Genomic DNA, 27,581 nt, shown 5'->3' on the forward strand with positions numbered 1-27,581 from the left:
TTTTGTTGCATGTCAAGGTGCAAACTCAGGAGCCAAGACCTGGGGTTTATATACAGACCTCATAAGTTCAGAGGTCATCGCTTGAGCCTTGGCCTCCAATCCTTACATTACATGCCAGAGGCCATAATAACAATCCTTGCATTGTAACCACTAATTATTTGCCAGAGGGCTCTGGCCTCTAGTCCTTCTTATATGACAGGGAGGGGGCATGGCATGGGTCTTATTGAATAGTCCTTGTTATCTGCAAAAAGGCATGAACTGTCTCTTTTTTAGTTTTCCTCCACAATTTAGCCATTTAACTTGCTGTCTGGACTATTTTTCTGTCCATTAAGTACAAGGGAAATACTCTGTCATGCAGCATTGGTTCACATAATTTCCTTGCAGTGGTCAAGCCCAGGCTCTTAAAGCGGGACCACTATCAATTGACCAGGTTTCCACCTATGACCATTTGAGTGAAATCAAAAGTTGATGGCCTAATTCTTGGCTGGTGAAACTGGCCCTAAACACCTCCTATGTACATTCCTTAGCTCCAGGCCAGAGACAAAGTCATGAATTCTTGTGGATAGCCTTTGGCCCAAGATCCTGTCACTGATTCCAAGGGAGCATGGCCCTATGACCATGCCAATGAAATCCAAACAACATTACCTTGATCCAGAGTGACGGCATATCAAAGAATCACCTGGAATAGGACCCAATTCTGACCTGTGGCCCATGCATCTGATTTTCCTATAATACTGCCTTGTACCTGAGTGGGCAACATCTTAATAAATTCCCATGATTATGACCTTTATCTTACCATATGTACTTTGCAACTAAATTCCATGGCACTAGAGTGGGGGACCTCTCACTGTATTCACAGGGAAAATATCTTGTTCTTGAATAGTGACTGCTCAACGAATCCCAAAAGGTATAATCTACCTTGTAACCTGTGATTATTCCACTATATTTACAGTGATACTAACCTGACATTGAGTGATAGACCTCTCAGTGAATCCCCATGAATCTGACATACGCCTTAACATTGGACTAGGCCAGTGGTTTTTCAGTGGTACTACCTTGTTCATGAATGGTTGTCATTCAATGAATGCCCAAGAATATGCTACTATGCTGCTGTGTTTGAATTACATGTATATACAACACACCCCCTGCTCTTCCAGCAGTTAATATTCACCTTCAAGACAAACTGCCTGCATCTCTCTTTAGAGGTGGTAGTCTTGAGCGGAATTGTCCTGACTTTGAAGTCATCGATCAACCCTTCCTCATCCTCTTCCTCCTCATCCTGCAAGGTTATACTGGACTAACAGCTCCTGATTGCTGCACTGCCCTGCAAAACACATAAGAGGGGATTTCGTACTATTGGTAAGCTAGGGCAAATATTACACAATGCCCACATAAGCAGTAAAGACCGTATTTATCCAAATTTGTCCTATTACAAAATTGAGTTTTAAATATTGTCCTATCAAAATATAATTTCCAGGGTATTGACTTACACAATATTGTGAAGGTAAGTATATATAGGTACATAGTCTTAACTTCAATCTATGTACCTTGACAATATGAATATCACAAAGGTACGAATATGTACACTATTCGTAACTCCACATCTATATACCTTGATAACATGTGTATCATCATGTTACGCAGATGTGGATTTAAGAACAGTAAATCTATGCTTACACATAGATACTTGCTTTCACAATATTGAGGCAGTTGATAATGTGGATATGATAATATGGCAGGGTAATATTTTGTCACTTGAAATTGTGACATACATCCTCACAGTGTATGTAGTTTGGTCCTAGCCCTATTTAGTGTAAATATTTGACTTCACTTTAAATTAGATCACTTTATTAAAGTCCAATTATGTAGAAAGAAAATAGCTAGTGTGTGGCCTACTTTAGTCTACATGTAAGGAGGTAACTTTGCTGAAATGAACACTTGTAGAAGAAGAGTAAACACCACCTTTACTTAGGGAATGTATGTATATCTGTAAGTTGTTCGTATGTATGTATGTGTGTATGTATGTATGTAATTGTATTGGTATAGCGCAAATCGAATTGAAAAGCAACAGAGCACTGAAGAAAGGCAAGAGACAAAATAACAATACACTTGTTTCCAAAGGCACTCCTGACTGTAGTGAATGATCACTTACCACTATCTAAGTGCCTTGTTTGAATATTTGGCATGCTCTATCATCGTACAGCAGCAGAATAATGAAGACATTTATATCTGCAAAATCTGAGGAAACCAAAATCATTCTTCAATTAATTCTCTGGCCAAAGGGTGTAAAGTCACTGGGGAGGATTGCTTAAATGCAATCACTGCACTAACCTCACAAAGATAGTGGTTGGAGTTACAATGCATATAAAGGAATTGTATGTATGCTGTTTATATTTTGAAAGCTTGGTCTAATGTTCTTGAGCAAAAGACCCAAGAGGGAGAAAACTATTTAGAGTGCATACCAAAGGCATTGGGATGTAAACAATTTATATACTACTCACATGCCTAATCTGCGATCTATACATTGAAGTATTTTGGAGACCCTTTTTTTAGTTGGGCCATAAGAGAAATAAATGCATCGTGAGGCGTGTAAGGTAAGTCAAAAACAGTGAAGCTAGTGGAAGAGTACTAAGGTTTCTCAGTTAGCACTTAATATATGATCAGCACTCCCAATATTGTGGCTGTGAATACTTTGAACATTGAGATGCATTTGGATAGAGCCCTGTGGCATTTATATTCACAACAGCAGGATATTAGAAAAATCCATTTGAATGCAACTGAGGTTTAACAAACAAGTTCTGTGATTATAGGGCACCTCAAGAATGACTCACTCAAGGACATGGCTTGGAACATTTTTACAAGGTTAGCAACTTTTTGATATTCCAGGTAAACTACAAATTTTCGTTTTCTGTGTGAAATTTAGACACACTCTAGATCGAAAAAGGTAAGTTTCTGCAACAGGTATGCAGTCACTTGAAAAACCTATCAGAGATAAACAAGTAGGCTTTTTGGCAAAATAATGAACATAATATATGACTCAAAGCAGAGTCATAAGACTCATCTAGTCTGAAGAAACATGACCACATTTCAGTCTATCAGTCTAAATTAAATTAACTTTTTATTAAACAACAAATTATACTATACACACTGCGGGCCATATGGAAGTGTACACGTCAAACACCCTCTTTAATACACAGGTATATTTGTATGAACCAAGACCAAAAGAAACATCTGATCCTACAAAGGCACTAATCCCTTCAACTCCCATTGGCAAACAAAGACTTGATGGTAAATGCCTCACCTCATCGGCAACAGACAATGGAATGATTCTGCCCCCTGTTGGGAAAATGCCCAGTCAATAAAAAGCTTCAAACCCATTTTCAAACAAATACTTAATAAAATAACTCTCTGCTGATGCCTAATGGGCACCTAAACTATTCTTTTGTTTCTGTAATTTGATTTATCCGTGCCTTGTCCTGTTCCCTTGCTCCAGCGTCCCACCTGTGCCTTAAGACTAGAATTGTTTTGCGGTACATGCTGCACATAAAAAATAAATATTTATAAATTACCCTGAGTCTGCCAAGAAGCCGTCTCTATTGGACATAAACTAAAAATACCTGTTTTTTGTGTGATTTGCCACTTCTAATTATGGAGAAAAAAATTACTACTGGTCCACTATTTGGGACTTCCTGGTTGATGATAAGCCCTCACACGAGGAACATAATAACCTCTTCTCTTTTTGCCTTGACAGATTGTACCTTGAACCATACACACAGTAGGTAGCACTTTAGGGACACCATATATATGTGGGGTAGTTAATCGTTATATTTTCTGGGTCCTGACGAAGCACCATGGATCCTTAGGACCACTAGATAGGCGCGAAAAATATTGCCCAATTACTGAGAGAGAGACCTACACGAGTACAGGGTACTTTTCTTTACCCAGTTGTTGCACACTGGCTACCAAGGTTCATTTTAAACCGTTATGGTAGCATTTGCATGCAATAGGCTTTTATTCCTGACAGGGCGGTCCATTTGTTAAAGGATTGCTTGAGAACTCCCCAATCAGTTTTATCCCACAGCCACGCACTCACTACTCCCCTGCACTTACCACCTTGCTTGTATTCATCATACGGCAATTTCTAAAAAAGATCTCTGCCAAAGTGAGCTGTAGGGCATTGCAGCACCGGCCCGACGAGGAGCACGGCCCTATGATAAAGAATGACATCCTTTGGGAATGTGTAAGGGAAACATGAAACAGTCTTGTTGACTGTATGGCCTCACTCTGGTCACACACAACCTGTTCAGATTCTTTTTCTTCTTCTCACAGGAACAGAAGCCACATTTTTGAGATTGTGATCTATTCTTAGGAGTAAGGGCTCTGGACCTTTTAATTCAGCTTCCAGTCCCCTCCCCTTCTCTGTCAAGGAAACCAGTTGAGATGAAAAAAATGACTTACCTGTAACTACTGTTTTACCAGCATTGGTACCGATCATAGATTCAAAAGCGACCTTCCCCGTCCCTTTTACTAATAACGGTTTTTTAATCCTTTCCATTTGGCTATGAAATCTCAATTTTTGAGCTTCTGAATGATTTAACCTCAGCGCCTCTGCACTCCATTGGGGTATGCAATGAGTTGAATAGGCAAAACACAGTGCAATGGTAAAGAGAGTGTTTTTATTACTTCTACCTTCCATTACCTCAAAAGGAGATATGTAGCCTGATGAAAGGAAATCATTCAAGCATATGAATCAATGAATGATACCAATGCTAGAGAACATAGTTACAGGTAAGCTGCTTTATCTTTCATTCTATTTCACGATGGCTTACCAGTTGGTCTTGTATCTGTTTTTACATGTGTCATGAGACTAGGAGGCACACCCTCCCAAAGTGAAGAGGCGGATAACATAGAGAGCTTAGCAGTATTGGCTCTTCCTTTAGAAAGACTGAATACTTTATCTAGAGTAGCATAGAAGCAGTACCCTTCTAAGGGAAGGTGCACAACTCAGCAAGTATGGATTGGTTCAGACAGAGAACCCGGGTTATATGATTTTGTTTTAGGTCATTTATGCTATATTATTTTGTTGCAATGTCACATTGTTACTTTCCTGGGAATGTATTGATAGGTCACTGGCAAAACACAAAGGAAGAGCTTGCATACTGCAGGAATCTAGGGCAGTAATGACGCAATAACCATGTGGGAAAATAATACCATATTCATCCGACTTTTATCTATTCTTAGTAGAACCTTATTTTCTTTTAAAACTACCCAAATATAAGGCAGTAAAATGAAAGTGGTAAACACTATACTCTGCCTAGACACCACGACAGCTCAGATGACATAACAAAAGGGCATAAGAATGGAGTTCAGAGGGCAGCACCACCAAAGGAGAGTGCGGCAAGCAGCATGTTAATCTATCAAAGATATTGATGCAGGATAGCTGTAGTTACACATAAGAAACTTGTTTATTCTCCAGCATTGTTTTTTTCGCATATTCACATTATTGAATCAGAATAGCAAGCAATTTATAATACATACATACTTTGTCAGAAGAAAATAGTGGGTTATTAATCTCACCTTAATGAAAAAGGTTGTGAAGAACTTCTTGATCAATTGCCACTCTCTGGTTATATTCCTGTCTAGGCAATAGTATGTGGCAATATTTTGAAAATAGGTTTTCTGCATATTGAGCAGCAAGAGTTCAAACGCTCGTTCACCCATTTACAAGATGGTTGGCTTTGGCATGGAAGAATGTGATACATGCTGAAATCCAAGAGGATAGATGTTCCCTGCTTAGATGCCATACATTGCTTGATAGCCAAATGAAACAAAAACTTGATCTGATAGCCTATTTATTTTTATTTTGGAAAGCAGAATTTTAGACAAAGTTTGATGACCACTGAATGCAGGTATTTCTCTGCTGGAGGAGTCAGGTCCAAAAAGAGAGATGGTGAAACAATGGGCTAACTAAGATGTAAGAGTAAAGGAAGGTTGGGGAAGAATGTGGGATCTGTGCTAGACAGCTTGATTTTCACAGAATTTTCTTGATGGTGACAATGTTTTTGGATCTGACACATGTGGAGTTGACAAAATAGTATAAGTGGGAACAAGAAGAACATGACCTGTAGGGGGGCTGGTTACCTTCATATTGTGTTATGAGCTGGTCACACAAGTAGAGCAGAACTAAATGACTGTCTCGTGTGGCGGGACACTTTGATGGTAAGTGCTTTGTGAAAATTCTGGGAGTGGACCTGAGAAAAAATACATTTGTGATGTCTTGGGTGATGGAATTGTGGAAATATGCATAAAACAGGTCTACAGAAATCAGTCATTCTCCATCCAGTTGAAATTGTAGAACATACTCCAGGGCTACTATCTAACAGAAGTGCTTCTGAAAAACCTGTTTAGAAAACAGAGGTTGAGGATGGGTGGCAAATCTCCTGACTTCGTTCTCATTAAGAAAAATCTGGAGTAGAAGCCTTTGTTCCATTGGCATTTAGGCACCAATTCTGTTACTTCCCTCAGCAGCAAAGTGAGAATTTCTTGTTAGAGCTCTTTAAGGTGCTCGTACTTCTTCACTGTTGGTGGTTGTTTCAGAGGCTTTTCCATAACTTTTAGGTCATGGCCAATTTTGATGAACTCTAGACTCTCTGGTTATAGTTCATCATGAAGGTAATCCCGGCAGATGAAGATGTTAACCGTCTATGTGGAAAGTTATGCTTTCTTGGGGGGACTTACAAGCCTCTGCTTGGGTGCCTCACTTGTACCAGGATGTAGCTCGCAAGTAAAAGAGTTAATGCAGTGAATGTGGCAGGCTGTAGTGCTGGCTATACAATAAACTGTTGAAGAATTATAATAAAAACTTCAGGTTCGCTAAGGCTGTGTTCACTAAGCACCAAACTCCAGGATCAAAAAAATCATACCAGAGAAGTCTTTAAACTGTCCAAACGGAAGGTGTCTCCAGAAGCTAAGAGTAATGACACAATTTATCCAACTTTTTTGTCAAAAAAATCAATAAGTGGGTTAACTCCTTTCCCCATCTCTCCGTCAAACCGGATCAATCAGTATCTACATCCTTGGACTTCTTTCACTCACTTCAATGCATCTCAAATGGCATATCTTTTGACCCTGATGTCCTCATCCTTTCCACTGGATGTATGTTCGGTCCACCAACTAAAACAATGTCAGTACTGCTATTATTCCCTACTGGACTATCCTTTGAAAGTCCTCTCTTTTGACTGGCAGTGTACCTAAGGAATGGAAGATGGCCTTGATTACCCTACTTCTAAAGAACTTATTCCTTGATCTCAAGATCACGGCGAACTATAATCCTATCTCACTGTTTGCTTTCTTTGGCCAAGCTCACTGAAACTATGGTAACCTCATACCTTGAAACTAACTATCTCCTACATGCAGTTCAATACACGCTTCTCAACTGAGACCATGCCATCTAAGGCCACCGCAATGTCAGAGACACCCTGGAGAAGTAGATGGGCGCTCTGATCTCATTAGAACAGAAAGCAGCATTTGACACTGTTTACCACTCCCTCCTTCTTCAGAGGTTAGACTCAACTGGGATTGGTGGTGAGGTACTTGCGTGGTTCTCCCCTTTTCTATCTGAGTGGATGCAAGCAGTACCACTTGGAAAGTTTTGGTCTACTCCACAACCAATTACCACTGGGGTGCCATGTGGATCGGTTTTAAGCCCTACCATTTTTAACCTTTATGTCTTCTCAGTAACCAAATTCATAGAATCTTTTAGTTTAGCACTATTTTCTACTCTTATGCCAATGACACTCAGTTGATCATCAGGTTATAGAGAGAATGCCAGGAATTTTAGGAATTGTCTTTTGGCTGTCTCCAACTGAATGACGGTTAATAATTGAATCTTGAATAAAGACAAAACAGTGATTGTTGTCTTCGGTTTTGTCTCCTCCTGGTTACAAAATGGTAACAAGGCTTGTTTGAGTCTCTACCTACGCCATATTATCAGGCTTAGAATCTGGGGATCTGGATAGACTCTGGTCTATCCTTCAGAGAACACATCAGCACTACAAGTAAAACAGGATTTAGGCTCCTAAGAATTATTAGGAAAATCCTGCTTTTCATTCCTGTCTCAGTGAGATATAATATGGTTCACACTTTGATTATTTTTACTGAGAATTTATTATTGCAATTCTCTCTTTGTAAGTTATACAAGTACCTTCTGCACTGACTTCAGCAGTTTCAAAATGCAGCAGCCAGGTTGGTGCTTGGTATGAAGAGAGCTTCTTCCATCTCAAAGGCATTGGTGAGTTTCCACTGGCTCCCAGTTCTGAAGAGATGCCATTTTAAAGCAGGTTGCTTAAGTCATACAATTCTCCGCAAACAACATCAGCACTCTTTTCTGGCTCCCTGGTTTACATGATACATAATAACACACAACCTAAGATCAAATTTAAAGCTCTTTGCATAGCCTATAAGGCCATTCACCAGACTGGACCGAAGTTTTTAAAAGAGGCTTTCCAGGTGTACATCCCCAAAAAGAATCTAAGATCAGCAGCTAGCTATCTTTTGACCGTCCCCCGGACAAGAACGGCCACTTGGGGTGATAGACGATTCTTGGTAACAGCTCCCGTGCTTTGGAACTCACTTCCTTTGCACATTAAAACTGCTCCCACCCTTATTAATTTCCGCAAATCACTGAAGACTTGGCTTTTCAATCAATGAGAACGTGCTCTGATTGGTGCTGTAATCCTGAGTATTTGCTGCGCCTAGACACCTTAGGGTATTAGTTGCGCACTAAAAATTCCATAAATAAATAAAATAAATAAGACCCCACCAGGCTCATCAGTTGTCATCCCTAAGCTCTGGAAGGCCAGAATGGGCAGTTGCTCTCAGACAGTGGTGAAAGTGAACGCCTGGTACTCCTTTCCCCTGGCCCATCTCTCCCAACAAAATCCTATGGCCTTTAGAAAAGAGCTTAAGACCTTCTTGTTTACCAACAACATCTGAGTCATGTTGCCCTCCCTCTGCTTTTTCAGGGGTAGGAGCCATTTAGTTATCTCCTCTTTGAGCTCCTTTCGACCCTCTCTGTCCACTCTAGCCGTAGAACACTTTGTCACTAAAGTAGCTTTTTAGCACTTTATACATTTCACAATCATCGTCATCAACAGCAGCAGCAGTAGGCAACCTATTGTTGGGCTCTGTTATAAAGATACTATCATCATGATTTGTATTAACTCCTTCTGATTGTGCCTCTGGTAGACATGCCAGTCTTAGAGTGGTGTTCCCCCAAACATTTTGCCTTCACCCCTCCTATTTTTCTGACCTTGTTTTTGTTGGCCTTACGACTCTGTGGTCCTTGTGCTCTTTTCTTTACACATGCGGTACAAAAGGGGGTGGTGATGGACGAAGCATCTGAATCAATCAAACACTCACACCCAGTCAGAAGATCAGGGTTTAATCCATCACCGTTCTTTAGCCCACTCTGCCACCCCAGTTCAGACATGGCTATATGCAAATCAGTCTGACCCTGTGCCTCATGGGAACAGTCCATATATATATATATATATAGCATACAAACGTCTCAGCAGTCACGCAGAAAAATGACGAGGCGAACCCAGGAATTGGCGCTGGTTATTTTATTCTTCTGCTCTCCACCACCACACCATATGTGTGTATATGGCAGCGGCAGAATAAATATAATTTGAACAATCTCACACGGCGTGGTCGTTTAATCATGGATTGCAAGCGGAACTCAGTCCAAGGAGTTCCGTGGTGACGACGCAACTCTCGTTAAGGCGGCGGCAGTAATGCTTGGATATTTGTAGCATATATATATATATGTATATATATTCATTCACTGAAAAACCAAAGGTTACAGGAACATTATATTTAGGTTCAGGTTTCACTCATACAAATCCAGTGAAAATCTGCAGTTATAGTTAGCTGAGCTAACTATGACTCGCGAACCCGCAATGCACTGCTTATGACCTCACCTATTACATCACTCATGACATGGCCAGTGACAATACTGATGACCCCCCTTTTCTCTAGGCCCCAGCTTGACAGATCACCCGAATCTTTCAACCCAGCAGCTGAACCAAAAAAGGGAAGTTTTGTGAAACGTTTGTGAAGATTCGTCAAGAGGCGCCAAAGTTATTGGCAAAACGAAAAACACTATACCTACGGAAACTTTGATCCTAACTATAACTACCTACTGGCAGATAAGATTATATATATATATATATATATATACACATATATATACATACATATATATATATACATATATTTATAGATATATAGAGAGAGATAATCACACAAATACATACAAAGCTGTATGGAAACATTGTAAGCAAATGTGTGTGTGTTTCTGTGTGTGTGTGCGTATACACACATGTGCACACCTACACACACATGCACGCACAAACACATGCAAGCATGTGCACAGTTTCTTCCCAATGACCCTTTGCAGGTTGTCGTGCTAGTATTATCTTTGGCACGCTGTATGGCCCCAAATAAATCACTTCCAGAGACCACAGTGCACTCATATTTCTCTCCTCTTCTGTTACATCCCCATCTTCCACCTTTTCCTCAATGTTGTCCACTTCTACGAATTCAGGGAGTTGAAGTAGAGGTGTTGAAGAGAGGGGGTTATTGCAGTAATATAGATTGTTGCAATCCTGAAAACCTTTTTAAAAATCAACACCATTACTGGTCCTAGATAACAAGGTTGTTCATCAGATCAGTGATAAAACTCTCCACTGTACCATGGGCTGCGCTAATGTAAATACTAACATATGTCATCTTCCGCTTGAAATAAGGATGTTGACTTATTTCTTCCCCTGCTCCTTCTCCTTCGTAGTGCCCACGATTCTCTGAATTCTTTTCTTCTTCACTTTGAAAATGTACAGTAAGATGTACTAGGCTGCAGGTGGTGGCAACCGTCTCTGAACATCCACTGTCACCCTCTTTCTCTGTTTCTCTAGGAGCTATATAAATGGTTTGGAAGCCACCTTTTTCAGTGGTGTGCATTTGGAGGATTGACAATATCATCCCATAACAGGTTGTCAAAGTAAATGGTGCCTAGCTAGGCAAAGCCTCTAGTCTGGGATCCTGCTTTGCAGTTTGGAATCACTGGTGTGAAAAACTGTGAGGCAATTGAAGGCGAGATGTCAAAGGTGGATGAAGTAGGCTATTCAGTGTGTCACTGCCACTATACCAGTTGAAAGGAAAGCCATTGCAGGGAAAGTTGATGGCGAGGGCTTAGTGGTTTTAGCTTCAGCAGCATACAAGCATGAATTCTTCAAAGATGCTTTCGGGGGAAATCAGAAACTTTCTCAGAGGCTCCTGCAGCTGGGGTAGCAGGTGGTTTGTGCTTTTTTGACAATTTGGATGATAGTTCTTTGGAGAACCACATTTGTGAGGTTGAAGCCTACTAGACAGTGCAGATGTCTGCTTTGCTAAAGACATCTTGGGGACATTCGGAAAGCTTCCCTGGGAATGTATTCCATCCGTTGCTTACCATTGGCTTTGTGGTTTGTAACTCACATTTGCATGCTTTCTATTTGCTGGCTTTATTTGATTTAGGCTGTCCTGCTTGAATTCGTCCCTTCCCTTGCCCAAATCTTATTTACTGTATCCTTCTACCAATACTGGATTTCTTTAAACAGGCCTTTAAATCTTGTTCTTATCTCATCACATTTGCTGTGTAGTCAAAGACAGGGGTCTAATTTAAGGCTTTGTCTTCAAGGGAGCTGGATTTTTACTTTTCTTTCTCAGACGTCAAAGTGGGAGGATTTATGTGAAAATTATGCTGGCTACTAATGGTGTGCTGGTCAGAAGGCTGTAGGATGTTATTTTAGCGCACAACAAAAATTAAAGGTCTTCAAATTAACTGTACAGATATTTCACGATATATCATAATTAGGACATCACAAATGAAGCACATTTTTGGGGAATTTGAAGTGTGGTGGAAACAAATATTTTAATATGATCAGAACCCTCACCTACAGACCTCCGATTCCCCTCCCTGCCCTCTGCAATGCAATCCCTGACTACATCGCCCCTTTCTTCATCAACTTAAATCTGTACATATTTCTAGGAACACCAATGACGTCAACACGGCCGACCTACTAGATAGCATGCCTAACCTCGGACTCATGCAGCTTGTCACCAACCCCACCATACCACAGGACACCCCATCTTCTCAGCTAGCAACAGAGTAACATACAACCACACCAGGGAACTCTCCTGGACCGATCACCACTGCGTCCATTTCATCATCTCGGACCCCCCCAACATCACTGTATCCACTGGGAGCAAAACACAGTGCATTGGTCAAATGTATCAGAGCAGCGATGCACCAACGCCCTCAACTCTCACCTACCCATCACCACCGAAGACCCAGAACAAGCATTGGAAAACCTAGCAAACTGGATCACAGGAAGCGCTGGTGAAGTTTCACCAAGGAAACACACCAACCCCAAGCAATGAACATGACACACCAACTAAATCACGGCAGAACTAAAAACTCAGATAGAAGGAAAGGGTATGCGACGCAAGTAAGACCCTCGAGGACCGGAAACAATTCAAAGACGCCCTCAGTCATTAACCATAACCTCCTGAAACATACCAAGAATACTGCCCTAGCTACCTGCATCAATGACAGCTCCAACACCAGCAAGGAGCTGTTAAACATAGTCAAGGAGTTCACCAACCCATTGGCATCCGAAAACACCATCACACCCTTGCAAGTTCTCTGCTACACCTTCTTGGATTTTTTCCACAAAAAAACAGCACCATCTACCAAGACTTAGCAACTCAACCCCCAACCAAGGACAACATCACCCACCCACACTAGTTCACCTTGTGGAACACCCTCACTGAAAAGGAAACGCCGTCCATGACGAGATCCACCCACTCCGGAGCTCTAGCAGACTCCTGCCCCCACCACATTTGTAACCTCGGCAATCAACCCATCAGCAAAGAACTCACCAAGGGCCTCGACTCCTAGATCACCAAGGCCCACTTCCCGCAGAAATGGAAACATGCTGACGTGAAGCTGTTGCTGAAGAAACCATCCGCGGACCCACAAGAACTCAAGAACTACCAACCACTTCCCTGCTCCCCTTCCCAACCAAGGTCATCAAGAAAACTATCAACATCCAGCTAACCAGACATCTGGAGAACCACAACCTTCTGGACCCCTCCCAAGCCGGCTTCAGGGCAAATCACAGCACCAAGGCAGCTCGAATTACAGCCAAGTACGACATCAGAATGCTGCTAGACCATGGAGAAAATAGCACCCTCATTCTCCTAGACCTCCAGAAGCCTTTGACACCGTATCCAACCACACACTGCTAAACAGTCCTACTCCTCGCTCCTTAAGAACATCAGCAGCATTGCACCTCAAGGCTCATCCCTGAGTCCAACCCTCTTCAACGTATAGATAACACCCCTGGTCAAAATCGTCAGGAGCGATGAATTCAATATTATTTCCTACGCCGATGACACCCAACTCATCCTCTTCCTAACAAATGACCCAACAATCATCAAAGACAGGTTCCAAAAATGCCTGTGGCCATCTTGATTAACAACAACTGTCTCAAACTCAAAACAGACAAGACAGAAGGATTTGTTTCTTACCTGTAAAACGTATTGGAGAAGGAGCATTGTTTAGATTATATAATTCATCAAGAAAACATTATAGTTGAGATCACCTTATTCTCAATATGAGTAAATCCACCTAAGTGTCTTTATATCACAGAAAGAAACCCAAATGAAACATCAAACTGTTTTATATGTTTCTTCCAAGCTTTCTTTTAGTAGTCGTTTCATATCTAAAACAGACGAGCACACAGCCAATGCGTTTCATCCCACCACATGGGGACTTCTTCATGGCAAATATTACTTAGTCCAATCAGACACTAGTCTTGATATTATTGGATGGAAAATCCTAAGGCTCAATTTGTGTTTCTATCAAAGTTGTATTGACAAATATGACAGTCCGAAAAGGAGACTTCAAGTTTGTCCCCAAACTGTGTGTATCTTGCATGGACTTTGGCAGTCCGACCTGAACAAAATGTCAGATATTACCACATATAAGGTGTGAACTCTTCAGGTTCTGTATTTCGGACCTTTACCTCAACCCACAAGATCTTAGAGGAACACCAAGAGCAAAATCTCTTCCACTTGAAGGCATGCAGTCTAGTGGCAGGTTTAAGTGTCCATACTGCACTACCTCAGGACCCATGCAGCCAAATTCAAGGAGGAGAGACTGGAGTGTACCATATGGCCTCCGAATTTTAATAGCAGGTCTGGTCTGAATGGGAGCTTGAGAAGTGGACGCTGTGACCAGTGAAAAGGTCTGGGAAACACCATTGATATGGCCACTCTGGAGCTATGAAGATCATTTTGACTTTGGAGTGGGACAGTTTGATCAGGACAGCTTGGATCAGGGGAATTGGTGGAACGGTGGAGAGAAATCTGACAGATGATCCATAAGGTATTCCCCAGTGTCCCTAGATAGTAGTGTCTAGAGGCAAAGCCGCAGCATTTTCTGTTTTCCGCTGTGGCGAACAGGTCAATAGAAGGGATGCCCCACATTTGGAAGACATTTTGAACAACCTTGTTGTTCAAAACCCATTTGTGGTTTTCGTCAAGAGCTCTGCTGAGAGCGCCTGCCTGAAAATTGTGGACACCTAGGAGGTGAGTTGCCGTTATCTTCAGGTTCCTGGCAAAAAGCCATTTCCAAATCGTCTGGGCCTCTAGTGACAAGGCTCTGCACCTGGTGTCCCCCTGCTTGTTGCAGTAGTACATGGAGTTGTATTGACAGTCTGAACAAGTAGGGAGTTAGTCGTGAATGATGGGTGAAAAGCCTTGAGTGCTAGATGGATTGCACAGAGCTCGAGGAGATTGATATGGTATGTCATCTCTCTCTGACACCATGAGCACTAAATCTGGAGGTGAGCCATGTGAGATCCCCACCCAAGTAATGACACATCTGTCACTATGGTCTGATAGGGGCTCTGTAGGTGAAACACCATGTCTTGTAGTAGATTGGCTGAAGAACACCACCAATTCAGGAACTGTATTGCATGTATAGGCAGCATGAGCCTGGCCTCCCAGTTGCCGGTCAGTTGATCCCATAAGGGCGAGCACGGGGAGTGAGGAAGATGCAGAAGGCCATCCAGCCTGTTGGTTGAGAGTCTGACATTTTCGAAGGATTGATAAGAGTCGCTCCTCCAAAGGACACAAATTTGCTTGAATGGTGTCAATGGAGGCTCCAAAGTAAAGTAAAATCTAGACTGGTGTGTATGTGGACTTGTTGAGACTGACGTGAAGACCCAGCTGTTGAAGGAGATCACAAGTCCAATTGAAATGCAGTTGTGCTTGAGACGAGGACGCCTTTATGAGACAGTCATTTACATATGGGTAGTGAAGATCTGTTGGTTTCACAGATGTTGGCAAACACAGCCATGCACTTGGAAATGTTCTGGGTGCTGACTTCAGGCCAAAAGGGGGTACAGTTTACTGGTAATGGTCGAGCCCCACGACAAACCGTAGAAACTTTCTATGTTTCTTGGCGATGGGAATGTGAGAGCATCGTGAAGCTCGATGGAGCAGAGCCAATCTCTCTTGTGGAATTGAGGATAGTTTGGACGTAAAGCCCACATCTAAACGTATCCAGCCAAATCCATTGGTTGGGGATTTTGAAATTAAGAATGAGTCCTTTGCCTGCTTCCACCGCATTCTTCTGCAAAGAGGTGTTGACTTCCGACCTTAGCAGGTTGAGATAGAAAGTGGATGGCTTTGGTGAAAATGATGGAGGTGGGGTGGTAAACCTGAACCAAAATACATTCTGCTCAATATTCAGAACCAGGACGTCTTTGGTGATGCATTGCCACTCTGCTAGGTAATGCGAAATACTTCCCCCCACCAAAGTGGATAACAGAAGGGGGGGAAGGGAGGATTCATGGTTTGGTTCCTGTTGCCTGTTTATCCCCTTGGGCAGGCTGTTGGGCAGAGCATCCTCTTGTCTTTTTTCGCTGTGGTTGGTAAGAATTTTGATGTTGCTGCTGAGATCTACCTGTGATCCAGTGAGGGGATTGAACCCTCTATGGACAGCACCGACGTTGGCAGGTTCGGTATGATTTCCATTGATCGTTTGGTTTTACATGATTCACAGCTTTTAGAGTGGCCATTTTAGTTTTCATTGTTGCCATCTCGTCGTCTGCATGGCTTCCAAAGAGCACAGAGCTTGAGAATCGCACTTTTTGAATGCAATGTTGCGCTTTTGGTTTGTGAGATGTCAACTGGAGCCAAGCAGTCTTAAAATCACCCCGTGACACGAGGCATGAGCTAGTAATGAAGAATCCGTTGCATCGCTGATGATTTGATTTGAGACCATTGCACCCTCAATGATATTTTCCATGAAATCCTCTCTCAACAAATGAAAATGTTGTGAACAGGTGGAAGAGCACCTAGATCTATGGCAGCCATTATGAAGAGAGTGATAGCTGGAAGCAGCAGCGTGCAAGTTGAACATTTCTGTTGTCTATTTTTAGACATGTTCCCTGGAAGGCTTGCTGACAGGAAACAAACATTACATCACTGTGATTACACCGCAATGCCATTACAACGTGGTTGTTACAATGACCGCGTTGTTAGCACGCAATGCCATTACTACACAAGTCATTACATCGACTTGCAGTAGACAGTGCGCTAACATTAGGAAGAGTATAGTTTACTATTCCAACACCTTACCTACTGTTGCGTAGGATTGAGTTGGAATAGTAAATTATATATTTCTAGTGTCAGTGCGCCATCTACTGCGAGTCGATGTAATGACTTGCGTAGTTATGGCACTGCGTTTTAACAACGTGGTCGTTGTAACGACCGCGTTGTAATGCCACACGATGTTATGACTCGCATAGTAACGAGTCATTTTCCTTGCTGACACGCGAGACGTTTCCGGAGGTTTCCCGGAAACAGAGGTAACTCTCTCTACTGCTGCCCCGCTTGGTCCTGATACCTTAGCTCTTAATACTTTATTCTCTATTTAGAGCTGTACCTGAATGTAGGAAGGTAGATACCTGACTATGGTTACCCCCGACTTTTTGCCTGGTGTTTTGCTGGTTTTCCCACTTAGTTGGCCTGGGACCCTGCCAATCAGGACCCCAGGCCTACTGCTCTCGCTCTAAAATGGATTCCATGTACCTTAGGCACATTTCCAATTGGAACTGGGCCACCTTGTCAGACCCTGTAACTCAGGGCATCGGTGTACCCAGGGCCTACCAGAGGCTGAAGCATGTATTATGCCACCCCTGGATGGCCATCTAAATCTGACACAACTGGCTGCACGACAGCTGGGGCAAGGTGGTGTACTCGCCCTTTGCTTTAGATATAGTATACCTATATCTAACCCTCAAATGGACATCCGAATTCCTATCAGCCACTCCTATGGCAGGCCTTGACAATCCTGAAGGCAGAGTGCGTGGAATCGTGTGAATTGGGCTCTGGCACGAGCCGAGCCCGGTTGCAGCTTGCGGAACCAAGACCCAATGGCTGATCCATGATAACGCGTACCATATTGATAACTTCGGTACCGCGTTATCAAGACATGTCGAGTAAGGTGTCATACGAATCGAGATACTGACCCCTCGCCAATGCTGGCGACGGGGTTAGCATTCCACCCTTCTAGAGGGACACAACATGTACGTAACTGTGAACCCCGGTTAAAGCTAACTGAAGCCTCAGCTCCACAAAATGGATGCTGCCACCACAGACACGAGTCTGACCTCCTGCTGCTGGGAGTCCTTCCAGCGAGGAGAGCTTGGACAAAGGGTTTCCTGTCCGGGGCGGTGCTCGCACCATCCCAGACAGGGTTTTGTGTATCCTGGGTAGGCAGGGCTTTACAGGAAGGTGACTGCGGAGTGGCACCCCGGTGCTCACTACGCATCTGCCGGCTAGAACCAGTTCCAGGGGCGCCCAGCCCCTGACCTGGGGAAAGTCCGGCATGGAAGAGGGGTGTAACTACCCCCCTTCCTGGTCCCACCCCTAGGGCAGGACTAGTCACATACCCACCCTTTCTTTAGGATAAAGGCAGGAGCGGGGACCCTTCCAAATTAGATCATCTTTGAATCAAGAATGCTTTCTACGAAAGGAACTCTCGACTCTTCTCAAGATTTCTCCCTTGTGGCTAAGGAGTAGTCACCCTGCATCCGCAGGCACCATCTAAGAACTCTGCGGTTTGCTGCAAGTCCTTCCTCAGGAATCCGACTGCCCAGCTCGACCAGAACCGGCTTTCCTGGAACCTCTGACCACTACCCACGTCGTCAGCTCAGCTGAGATCTGTGGGTGCGACGAGACCTCGAGGGACCGGCCATCATCAAGACCTGCACGATTTCTTAACCAGCACGACCACTGAGGGATCCTCTGGTGAGTGCTCTGGGGTCCGAGAAGCCCCGACCCTGAGCAGCTCCAGCACCGAAGTGCAGCCTCCCAGCATCTCCACGATCTGCGTGGGGCCCTTCTGCTCTTTGCTGTTCAGCACGTTGTCTGATCACTAGCCGCTGGCTTGTGACCTCCTTGACGACACCCGACAACCAACGCTGCTGGTCTGGTTGCTCCAGACTGGCCTTTGCTCCCTTCTGCGAGAGGAGCATCCCGGACCCTCCTGGTCCAGTCAAGACGCCATTTTAGGCCCACCACGTGGCCCTGAAATTTGCCAAGGCTTGTTGCCCCAATCCTGGGCCGAGCGACGCCGACAGCATCAACCTTCGTGGGACAGCTCGCACCTCCATCCTGGTCGCCGACAACGCCTCCTGGTCCGTGAGACTGCAGAGCCTAGCGTCGCCCACTCACCTAGTCGAGGTGAAGATCATCCGGTGCCCTCCTGGTACCCTCTGACTACTGGCTAGTAGTTACGAACTTGGTCCCCTCTGCTTTCAGGTGTCATCCATCCCTGATCCAGGCTTGGATCTCTACGAACTATTTCCACTGGTCGCCGGCCAGCAACTTCTTCCTTCCGGCTCCTGGCTCGTCAGCGAAGACTCCCGACGTCTGTAAAGACTTGTGCAGCTGCAGCCCTTGGGGCTAGGTAACTTCGGCATTTCGGTGCCCGCATAGCCTCCTTATTTAAGGGTCCCGAGTCCCTATCGCTTCCGACTTGCCTTATCGGGTCCGCCCGAGACCACTAAACCTTCCGTGCCCCCGGGCACTTGTATTGATTGTGCACTTGAAGTATTTTCCTAAGAGTTTCGTTGTGTGCTTAGTACCCTGTCCTCATAAAGAGTACAGGGCTGTTGTGATTCTAATAAATACACTGTTTATTTTCATAACACTTGTGTGGTGTCCTTTCACTTGGTGTTCAAGGGGTATGTGATGGTATAACAGCTGGCTTAATACGCCCTCTAGAGTTTAGCCCGAAGACTGCTCGTATCCACGCTTCTAGGATAGCTGGTCTAAGGTTGACTTACAACCAATCACCATAAGGGTCGTTTGGACCGATGCATAGTGATCACTAGAATAGTGAGCACTGCATATCGGGCCAACTTCTCACATTGGTGAGCAGCGGTTGGGATTTGAGCTTGCTGTTGTTTTACCACGCGTATCCTAAGAATATCTTGTGAAAGATCGCATAAGTACTCCAGGTACATATAACTTAGCTTAGAATACTCTGAGTTCTACTGAACCAGCTGTTGTAGCTCCTCAAGGCTTAGCACACCTTGGCTACAACTCTTAGCAAGGGATCAGTAGGTAAACATATAGTGTAGGTAGGTGCATCACTTACACCACACTAGAAGCAGCATGTCAGACAAAGGAGGAAACTCTGAGTCTCCCCTTGTGTCAGTCGACCCTCCACAGGTCATGTCCAGATATGCTGCACTTAGCTTCCAAGAGATGCGACAGATCTGTACATCTCAGAAGCTAAAACAGGGTGCAAACCCTACTATTCCGTTTCTGGTTGGTCTCTTAGAGACTTATGATGTTAGGAGGGCTGGTAACACAGACCCGTCTCATCCAGAAAGGAATATGCCCCCCCTCGAGGGAACCTTAGGTGACCGTGGCCTTATCCATCTCTCCGCAGAAGGTGAAGAGGAGGATGAGGATCTAGAGCCATCTGAGGACGAGGCAGACAAAGGTCCAGTAGTAGTTAGCCAGATAACTATGGACAACTTAAGCCGGCACAAGAATGGTACTAGGAGACCCCTGGGGCCCCTCTCAGGCCAGCTTAACATTGGGAATGGACGAGTTAGGTCTCTGTCGAGAGGCTCTAATAGATCCGTTCGAACCAATAGCTCTCGAGGCTCTTCTCAAAGAGGGATGACATCCCCTCAGAGGAGAGTGTACGAAGCCAGAGTGCGGGAAGTCAATCTGAGGATCGAAAGGGAAGAACTTGCCCTAGCCAAAGAAAGACTCGCCTTTGCTAGAGAGCAAGAATTGAGTGGGAAAACCCCCACTGGTGGCAGCATTCCCCCAAGGGAAAACAGGAGTTTAGACACTAGGCACCTGAGTAAGATAGTGCCCCCCTTTAAGCAAGGGGATGATATCCACAAATGGATTACTGCTTTGGAGAGGGCCTGCACTGTACAGTGTGTCCCCCAGAATCAGTGGACAGCTATCTTGTGGCTCTCCTTTGAAGGCAAAGGTAGAGATAAGCTCCTCACTACTAGAGTTGAGGATGCTAACAATTACCAAGTCCTGAAGAATACACTGATTGATGGGTTTGGTTTAACCACTGAACAGTACAGGTTGATGTTCAGAGACACCCAGAAAACTCAGTCTCAGGATTGGACTGACTTTGTTGATTGTGCCACTAAGGCTTTTGAAGGCTGGCTACTGGGAAGTAAAGTTACTCATTTTAAAGGATTATACAATCTAATTATGAGAGAGCAAATCTTAAGTAATTGTCAGAACCAGTTATTACACCAACACCTGGTGTTGTAGTGAAGTAGTGTGGCTCACTGGTTAGAGGCAGCAGACCCGAGAGCAGAGGACGGCCCGGGACCAGGGTTCGATTCCCGGCGCGGCAGGTTTCTGGACCAGGGTCAGCGGACTCGATAATTCTCTCGCCTCGGTGCCCACTCTGATCAGCGATCACACTCGGCAACTCTGGGCATTAGCTTGCCTCATCTTCACTAACGGCCCCACCTGACCGCCGGGGATGCCTGGTCTCACCCTGGAGATACCCATTAAGGGACCATCTCTCAGGGAAGCCAGGAAGGGTTTCGCAGCGGTCGAAGCGCCTTGGGACCCTCCGGGTAAGTAGTGCGCTATATAAATGCCTATACATTTACATTTACATTTAGACTCTGATCTGACCTCTCCACAAGAACTGGGTAAGAGGGCAGACAAATGGGTCAGAACCCGGGTTAGGCCTAAGAACCAGGGTGGTGACCAAAAGAAGAAATCAACCAAGCCTCAAGAGAAGGGTGGGAATAAATCTTCTGATCAAACCACAGGGCCCCAAAATTCCTCTGAAAAGGGTGGGTCCCAAACTTCTCCCAAAACCCAAAAGAAACCTTATTGTCACACCTGCAAACAGGTAGGCCATTACAAAAGTGACAGCAGTTGTCCCAAGGCCAACAACAATAAGGAGAACATACCCTCAAATAAAGCTTCCCAGCCTCCTGTTACTACTAGTAGTAATTCCCCAGGTGGTGGGAGTGCCCCCAAGAATCTGGGTGCATTTTCTTTGGGAGTGCCTGGGGACTCTGGCCTAACCAGGTCCCCTGACTTAGATACTCTTGTCTGTGAGACTGGCATGGGGTTTGCCAACTTCACAACCTGTCCCAACACTTTGGGCAGGTACAGACAGGAGCCCCTCATCAATGGTTCAAAAGTTGAGGCCTACAGAGACACAGGGGCTAGCATCACCATGGTGGCTGAGAGCCTAGTCCCCTCAAGGCAACTTATGCCTGGTGCCACATACCAGGTAGTGAACATTGATGGAGTGCAGAGAGATCATCCCATAGCAGTGGTAAATCTCAGCTGGGGAGGTGTCACTGGTCACAAGAGAGTGGCAGTGTCACCAAACTTACCTGTAGATTGCCTACTGGGGAATGATTTAGAGACCTCAGCCTGGGCTGAGGTAGAGCAAGAAAGCCATTTTAAAATGGTAAACCTCCACGGTAAGGTTAGTGGGGCAGTGATAGCCACAGCCCCAGTCCTAGAAGTCCTCCCTGAACAGGTCAGGAGGGCTGTGCCAGTCACAGCCCTATCCCAGAAAGATGCCTTTCCTGGACAGGTTGCCAAACTGAGTCCCTTCCTGAAAAGGTTGGTGGAGTTGTGATGGCCACAGCTCAAACTCAGACAGATAACAGTGTTGTGAAGCCTGAAACTATGGATCACTCCACTCAAACTGAGAGCATTGAGGAGGAAGAAAAGTCTTCCCCCTCCCAGACACTAGGTGAGAGCCAGCCTCCTCAGGGAACTGACTCTACCCCTGTTGAAGGAACTGCCCCAGAGGTAGTCAGGCCTAGCCTGGCAGAGCCCCTGATGGCAGTGGACCCTTCCCAGGTGGGACCCAGTCTGGAGCAGGTAGCCTGCCCCTCTCAACCCTGCCTCCATCAGCCCAGGGCTGTAGAGGTCAGGGAGGCCAGTGGTGGACCCCAAAGGGCCCCCTGTCCAAAAGAATTTCCCAATCAGCAGATTAGGATCACTGAAGCTAGTAGTCCTAGCCAAGTGAAAATAAAACACACTCCTGAGGGATCCCCCTTAAACTTAGTTAGGGAACTCCCACAGCTGGACACTGCTGGGCACAGCCAAGCCTGGGGCCTAAAAACCCCAAACCTGACCTGTCCCTCCAGTAAGCTAAACAGAGGGACTCAGCCTCCAGCTTTAGGTAGCCAGAGGTTGACCCTGAGAGCTCATAGCAACTCAGTACTGGAAAGAAAGGCAAACATGGTGGATAGTGATTGGAGGAAGTTGAGCCCAACAGTAGTGGAGTCTCACTTCAGTACTCCATTCCCACACCAGCCTTTTACTTTGCCAAAGCACACCACAGGTAGTGATTCCCTATGGTGGAGACCCTCAGATACCCTTAGGGTGAGGGGTTGCTTAGTGGACCATGATACAGGGGGTAACCATGCCAGTGCATGTACCACCTCATATGGCCACTCAGGCAATATAGGCTTACCTGGACAAGGATAGCCTTATCTCCTTTCGTTTGGGTGGGGGGGGGGTGGTGGGGGGGGGGGGGGTTGTGTAGGAAGGTAGATACCTGACTATGGTTACCCCCGACTTTTTGCCTGGTGTTTTGCTGGTTTTCCGACTTAGTTGGCCTGGGACCCTGCCAATCAGGACCCCAGGCCTACTGCTCTCTCTCTAAAATGGATTCCATATACCTTAGGTACATTTCCAATTGGAACTGGGCCACCTTGTCAGACCCTGTAACTCAGGGCATCGGTGTACCCAGGGCCTACCAGAGGCTGAAGCATGTATTATGCCACCCCTGGATGGCCATCTAAATCTGACACAACTGGCTGCACGACAGCTGGGGCAAGGTGGTGTACTCGCCCTTTGCTTTAGATATAGTATACCTATATCTAACCCTCAAATGGACACCCGAATTCCTATCAGCCACTCCTATGGCAGACCTTGACAATCCTGAAGGCAGAGTGCGTGGAATCGTGTGAATTGGGCTCTGGCACGAGCCGAGCCCGGTTGCAGCTTGCGGAACCAAGACCCAATGGCTGTTCCATGATAACGCGTACCATATTGATAACTTCGGTACCGCGTTATCAAGACATGTCGAGTAAGGTGTCATACGAATCGGGATACTGACCCCTCACCAATGCTGGCGACGGGGTTAGCATTCCACCCTTCTAGAGGGACACGACATGTACGTAACTGTGAACCCCAGTTAAAGCTAACTGAAGCCTCAGCTCCACAAAATGGATGCTGCCACCACAGACACGAGTCTGACCTCCTGCTGCTGGGAGTCCTTCCAGCGAGGAGAGCTTGGACAAAGGGTTTCCTGTCCGGGGCGGTGCTCACACCATCCCAGACAGGGTTTTGTGTATCCTGGGTAGGCAGGGCTTTACAGGAAGGTGACTGCGGAGTGGCACCCCAGTGCTCACTATGCATCTGCCGGCTAGAACCAGTTCCAGGGGCGCCCAGCCCCTGACCTGGGGAAAGTCCGGCATGGAAGAGGGGTGTAACTACCCCCCTTCCTGGTCCCACCCCTAGGGCAGGACTAGTCACGTACCCACCCCTTTCTTTAGGATAAAGGCAGGAGCGGGGACCCTTCCAAATTAGATCATCTTTGAATCAAGAATACTTTCTATGAAAGGAACTCTCGACTCTTCTCAAGATTTCTCCCTTGTGGCTAAGGAGTAGTCACCCTGCATCCGCAGGCACCATCTAAGAACTCTGCGGTTTGCTGCAAGTCCTTCCTCAGGAATCCGACTGCCCAGCTCGACGAGAACCGGCTTCCCTGGCACCTCTGACCTCTACCCACGCCGTCAGCTCAGCTGAGATCTGTGGGTGCGACGAGACCTCGAGGAACCGGCCATCATCAAGACCTGCACGATTTCTTAACCAGCACGACCACCGAGGGATCCTCTGGTGAGTGCTCTGGGGTCCGAGAAGCCCCGACCCTGAGCAGCTCCAGCACCGAAGTGCAGCCTCCCAGCATCTCCACGATCTGCGTGGGGCCCTTCTGCTCTTTGCTGTTCAGCACGTTGTCTGATCACTAGCCGCTGGCTTGTGACCTCCTTGACGACACCCGACAACCAACGCTGCTGGTCTGGTTGCTCCAGACTGGCCTTTGCTCCCTTCTGCGAGAGGAGCATCCCGGACCCTCCTGGTCCACTCAAGACGCCATTTTAGGCCCACCACGTGGCCCTGAAATTTGCCAAGGCTTGTTGCCCCAATCCTGGGCCCAGCGACGCCGACAGCATCAACCTTCGTGGGACAGCTCGCACCTCCATCCTGGTCGCCGACAACGCCTCCTGGTCCGTGAGACTGCAGAGCCTAGCGTCGCCCACTCACCTAGTCGAGGTGACGATCATCCGGTGCCCTCCTGGTACCCTCTGACTACTGGCTAGTAGTTACGAACTTGGTCCCCTCTGCTTTCAGGTGTCATCCATCCCTGATCCAGGCTTGGATCTCTACGAACTATTTCCACTGGTCGCCGGCCAGCAACTTCTTCCTTCCGGCTCCTGGCTCGTCAGCGAAGACTCCCGACGTCTGTAAAGACTTGTGCAGCCGCAGCCCTTGGGGCTAGGTAACTTCGGCATTTCGGTGCCCGCATAGCCTCCTTATTTAAGGGTCCCGAGTCCCTATCGCTTCCGACTTGCCTTATCGGGTCCGCCCGAGACCACTAAACCTTCCGTGCCCCCGGGCACTTGTATTGATTGTGCACTTGAAGTATTTTCCTAAGAGTTTCGTTGTGTGCTTAGTACCCTGTCCTCATAAAGAGTACAGGGCTGTTGTGATTCTAATAAATACACTGTTTATTTTCATAACACTTGTGTGGTGTCCTTTCACTTGGTGTTCAAGGGGTATGTGATGGTATAACAGTTGGCTTGTGGAGTTTAGACATTCGAAGGAGCATGGTGTTTTTAAACCGGAAGACCCGGTGTTTACATTGAATTCGAATCGAGTGGAGTATACGGGATAGGAGCTGGAACGCCGAGGAGGCATTAGAGTATTGTTTGGACTCGTTTTTCAGGTTAAAAGCTATAGAGCGATGATTGAGGATGGTTTTCATGTTTGTTTACAGGCAGTGGTCGCATTTTGGGTTAAAAAGATTGAGACGCGGTTGTGTCCATATTAGAGAGCTGAGGTAAGACCAGGAACTCCCCGGAGAATGTCGTTGAGCGCTTCTTTTATGTGCTTCATCAGTTGTTTACAGATAGATTTTTTTGTTCATAGGAAGGGCGTGTTTCCTTGGTTCTGTGTGTGAGTATACATTGTTTAGGTGATTCACAGTTTTTCACAGAGGTGTGGTGGTGGTATCTGTACCCAACAGCGTATGTCATGTCATCCCATTTGAAGTATCCAGATTATATGCAAATGAAGTTTGTTGTCTTCCGCATTACATTGTTTTATGAATTTGAATCTGTTATAATATATCATAATCACAAGCTTATGTTGAATTTGTGAAATGTTTAATATTTGTTTACATCACATGTTTAAGATTTTGATAAATGAATCTGATGATCAAACAAGAAATCCTGAGTTAATTTGGTTAAGAGTCATATGTTATAAGTTTATCACATTGAAAACTGATTTATAAATTGGAAGAAATCCGAATGATTAATCTGGTTTGATAGATTGACCAGGAGCAACAGTGCGCAGAGGTTGAGTGGTTCATTCACTCTAAACAAATAACAGTTGGCTTAACACGCCCTCTAGAGTTTAGCCCGAAGACTGCTCGTATCCACGCTACTAGGATAGCTGGTCTAAGGTTGACTTACAACCAATCACCATAAGGGTCGTTTGGACCGATGCATAGTGATCACTAGAATAGTGAGCACTGCATATCGGGCCAACTTCTCACACTGAATAGCTATGGAGTAAGACGCACCTGCGTTTTTGTTTTGTCCCCTCTTTTAGATTTGGATCAGATTTAACCAGTCCCCTGCTGATGACGGAACCGCTCCGTCATCAGCTGCGGTGGCGCTGTGCTGATGACGGAGCGGTTCCGTCATTGCCCGCCCGACGCTTCTGCGCAGCGCGAATTCCGCGCCTGCGCTGAGCGTTCTATTGAGCGGGCGGGGCCATGACGGAACCGCTCCGTCATAAGCACAGCGCAACCGACGCTGGTGACGGAGCGGTTCCGTCACCAGCATGCGCCCGCCGCTCTTCCGCCCCGCCCCTTAGCACTGCGGCGGAATAGCCGTCGCAGTGAAGGGGTTAATATGACTATATGTGCATTGCAACATATGATGTTGTGTAGAAAGTTTCAAGAAACTTATGTTCTTGCACTTGACAGCCTCTATTTCCTTGCGGCCCCTTAATGTAAGTAGGAGATTCAATCTGCGGCTTTCAGATCTGCTAAACATAGTTCCTAGTGTTAATGTGCATTCATTCAATTTCAGCCCAACAACTGGTTCTTGTATCGGATATTTTAAATTTGTTGTTTATCTGGCATTGGAGCCTATGGGCCTAACTTTCATTTGCCCACTGTGTTATTCACAATGGAAGTAAGGTGACCCGATGTGCCACGAATTTAACGTATCATGTATAAGTGCATTTAACAGTCACCCATATATTAATTTGTGCCTTTTCCTTTAAAACAACTCACAGGTGGCTCCCCTTGTCTCAATGAAGACCCTATTTTAAGGAATCATAGTTCCTACCTTCCTCATTGGGGTCAAAACGTCGACTTTCCCTTACACCAACCTGTACTACAACTGTATCCACATGTAGATAACAGCAATTCATTTACTGTTTCTCTTTACTGTGGTTTTCTTTCTTTCTTTATAAATAATTGATTGTCAGACAGATTCTTTCAACTACTGAATGTAAATATTGTAATACATTTTACCCTCATCCCTAACCTCACACGAGCACTTCCATGAGCACTGGCTTTTTTTCACTTATTCTTGGAGCACCTATTATCAATATGTTGTAGAAATTGA

The 27,581-nt window shown here is 45.4% G+C and overlaps 1 protein-coding gene across 1 annotated transcript in view; it reads right to left on the reverse strand.

The window, feature by feature from the left end:
- LOC147684389 (adiponectin receptor protein 2-like) overlaps nucleotides 1-27,581 on the reverse strand; it is a 219,467-nt gene that overhangs the window by 186,014 nt on the left and 5,872 nt on the right. The gene's annotated exons all lie outside the window — the stretch shown is intronic.

This window comes from Lissotriton vulgaris, chromosome 10 (genome assembly GCF_964263255.1).
Source record: "Lissotriton vulgaris chromosome 10, aLisVul1.2, whole genome shotgun sequence".
In the NCBI taxonomy this organism is placed as follows: Eukaryota; Metazoa; Chordata; class Amphibia; order Caudata; family Salamandridae; genus Lissotriton; species Lissotriton vulgaris.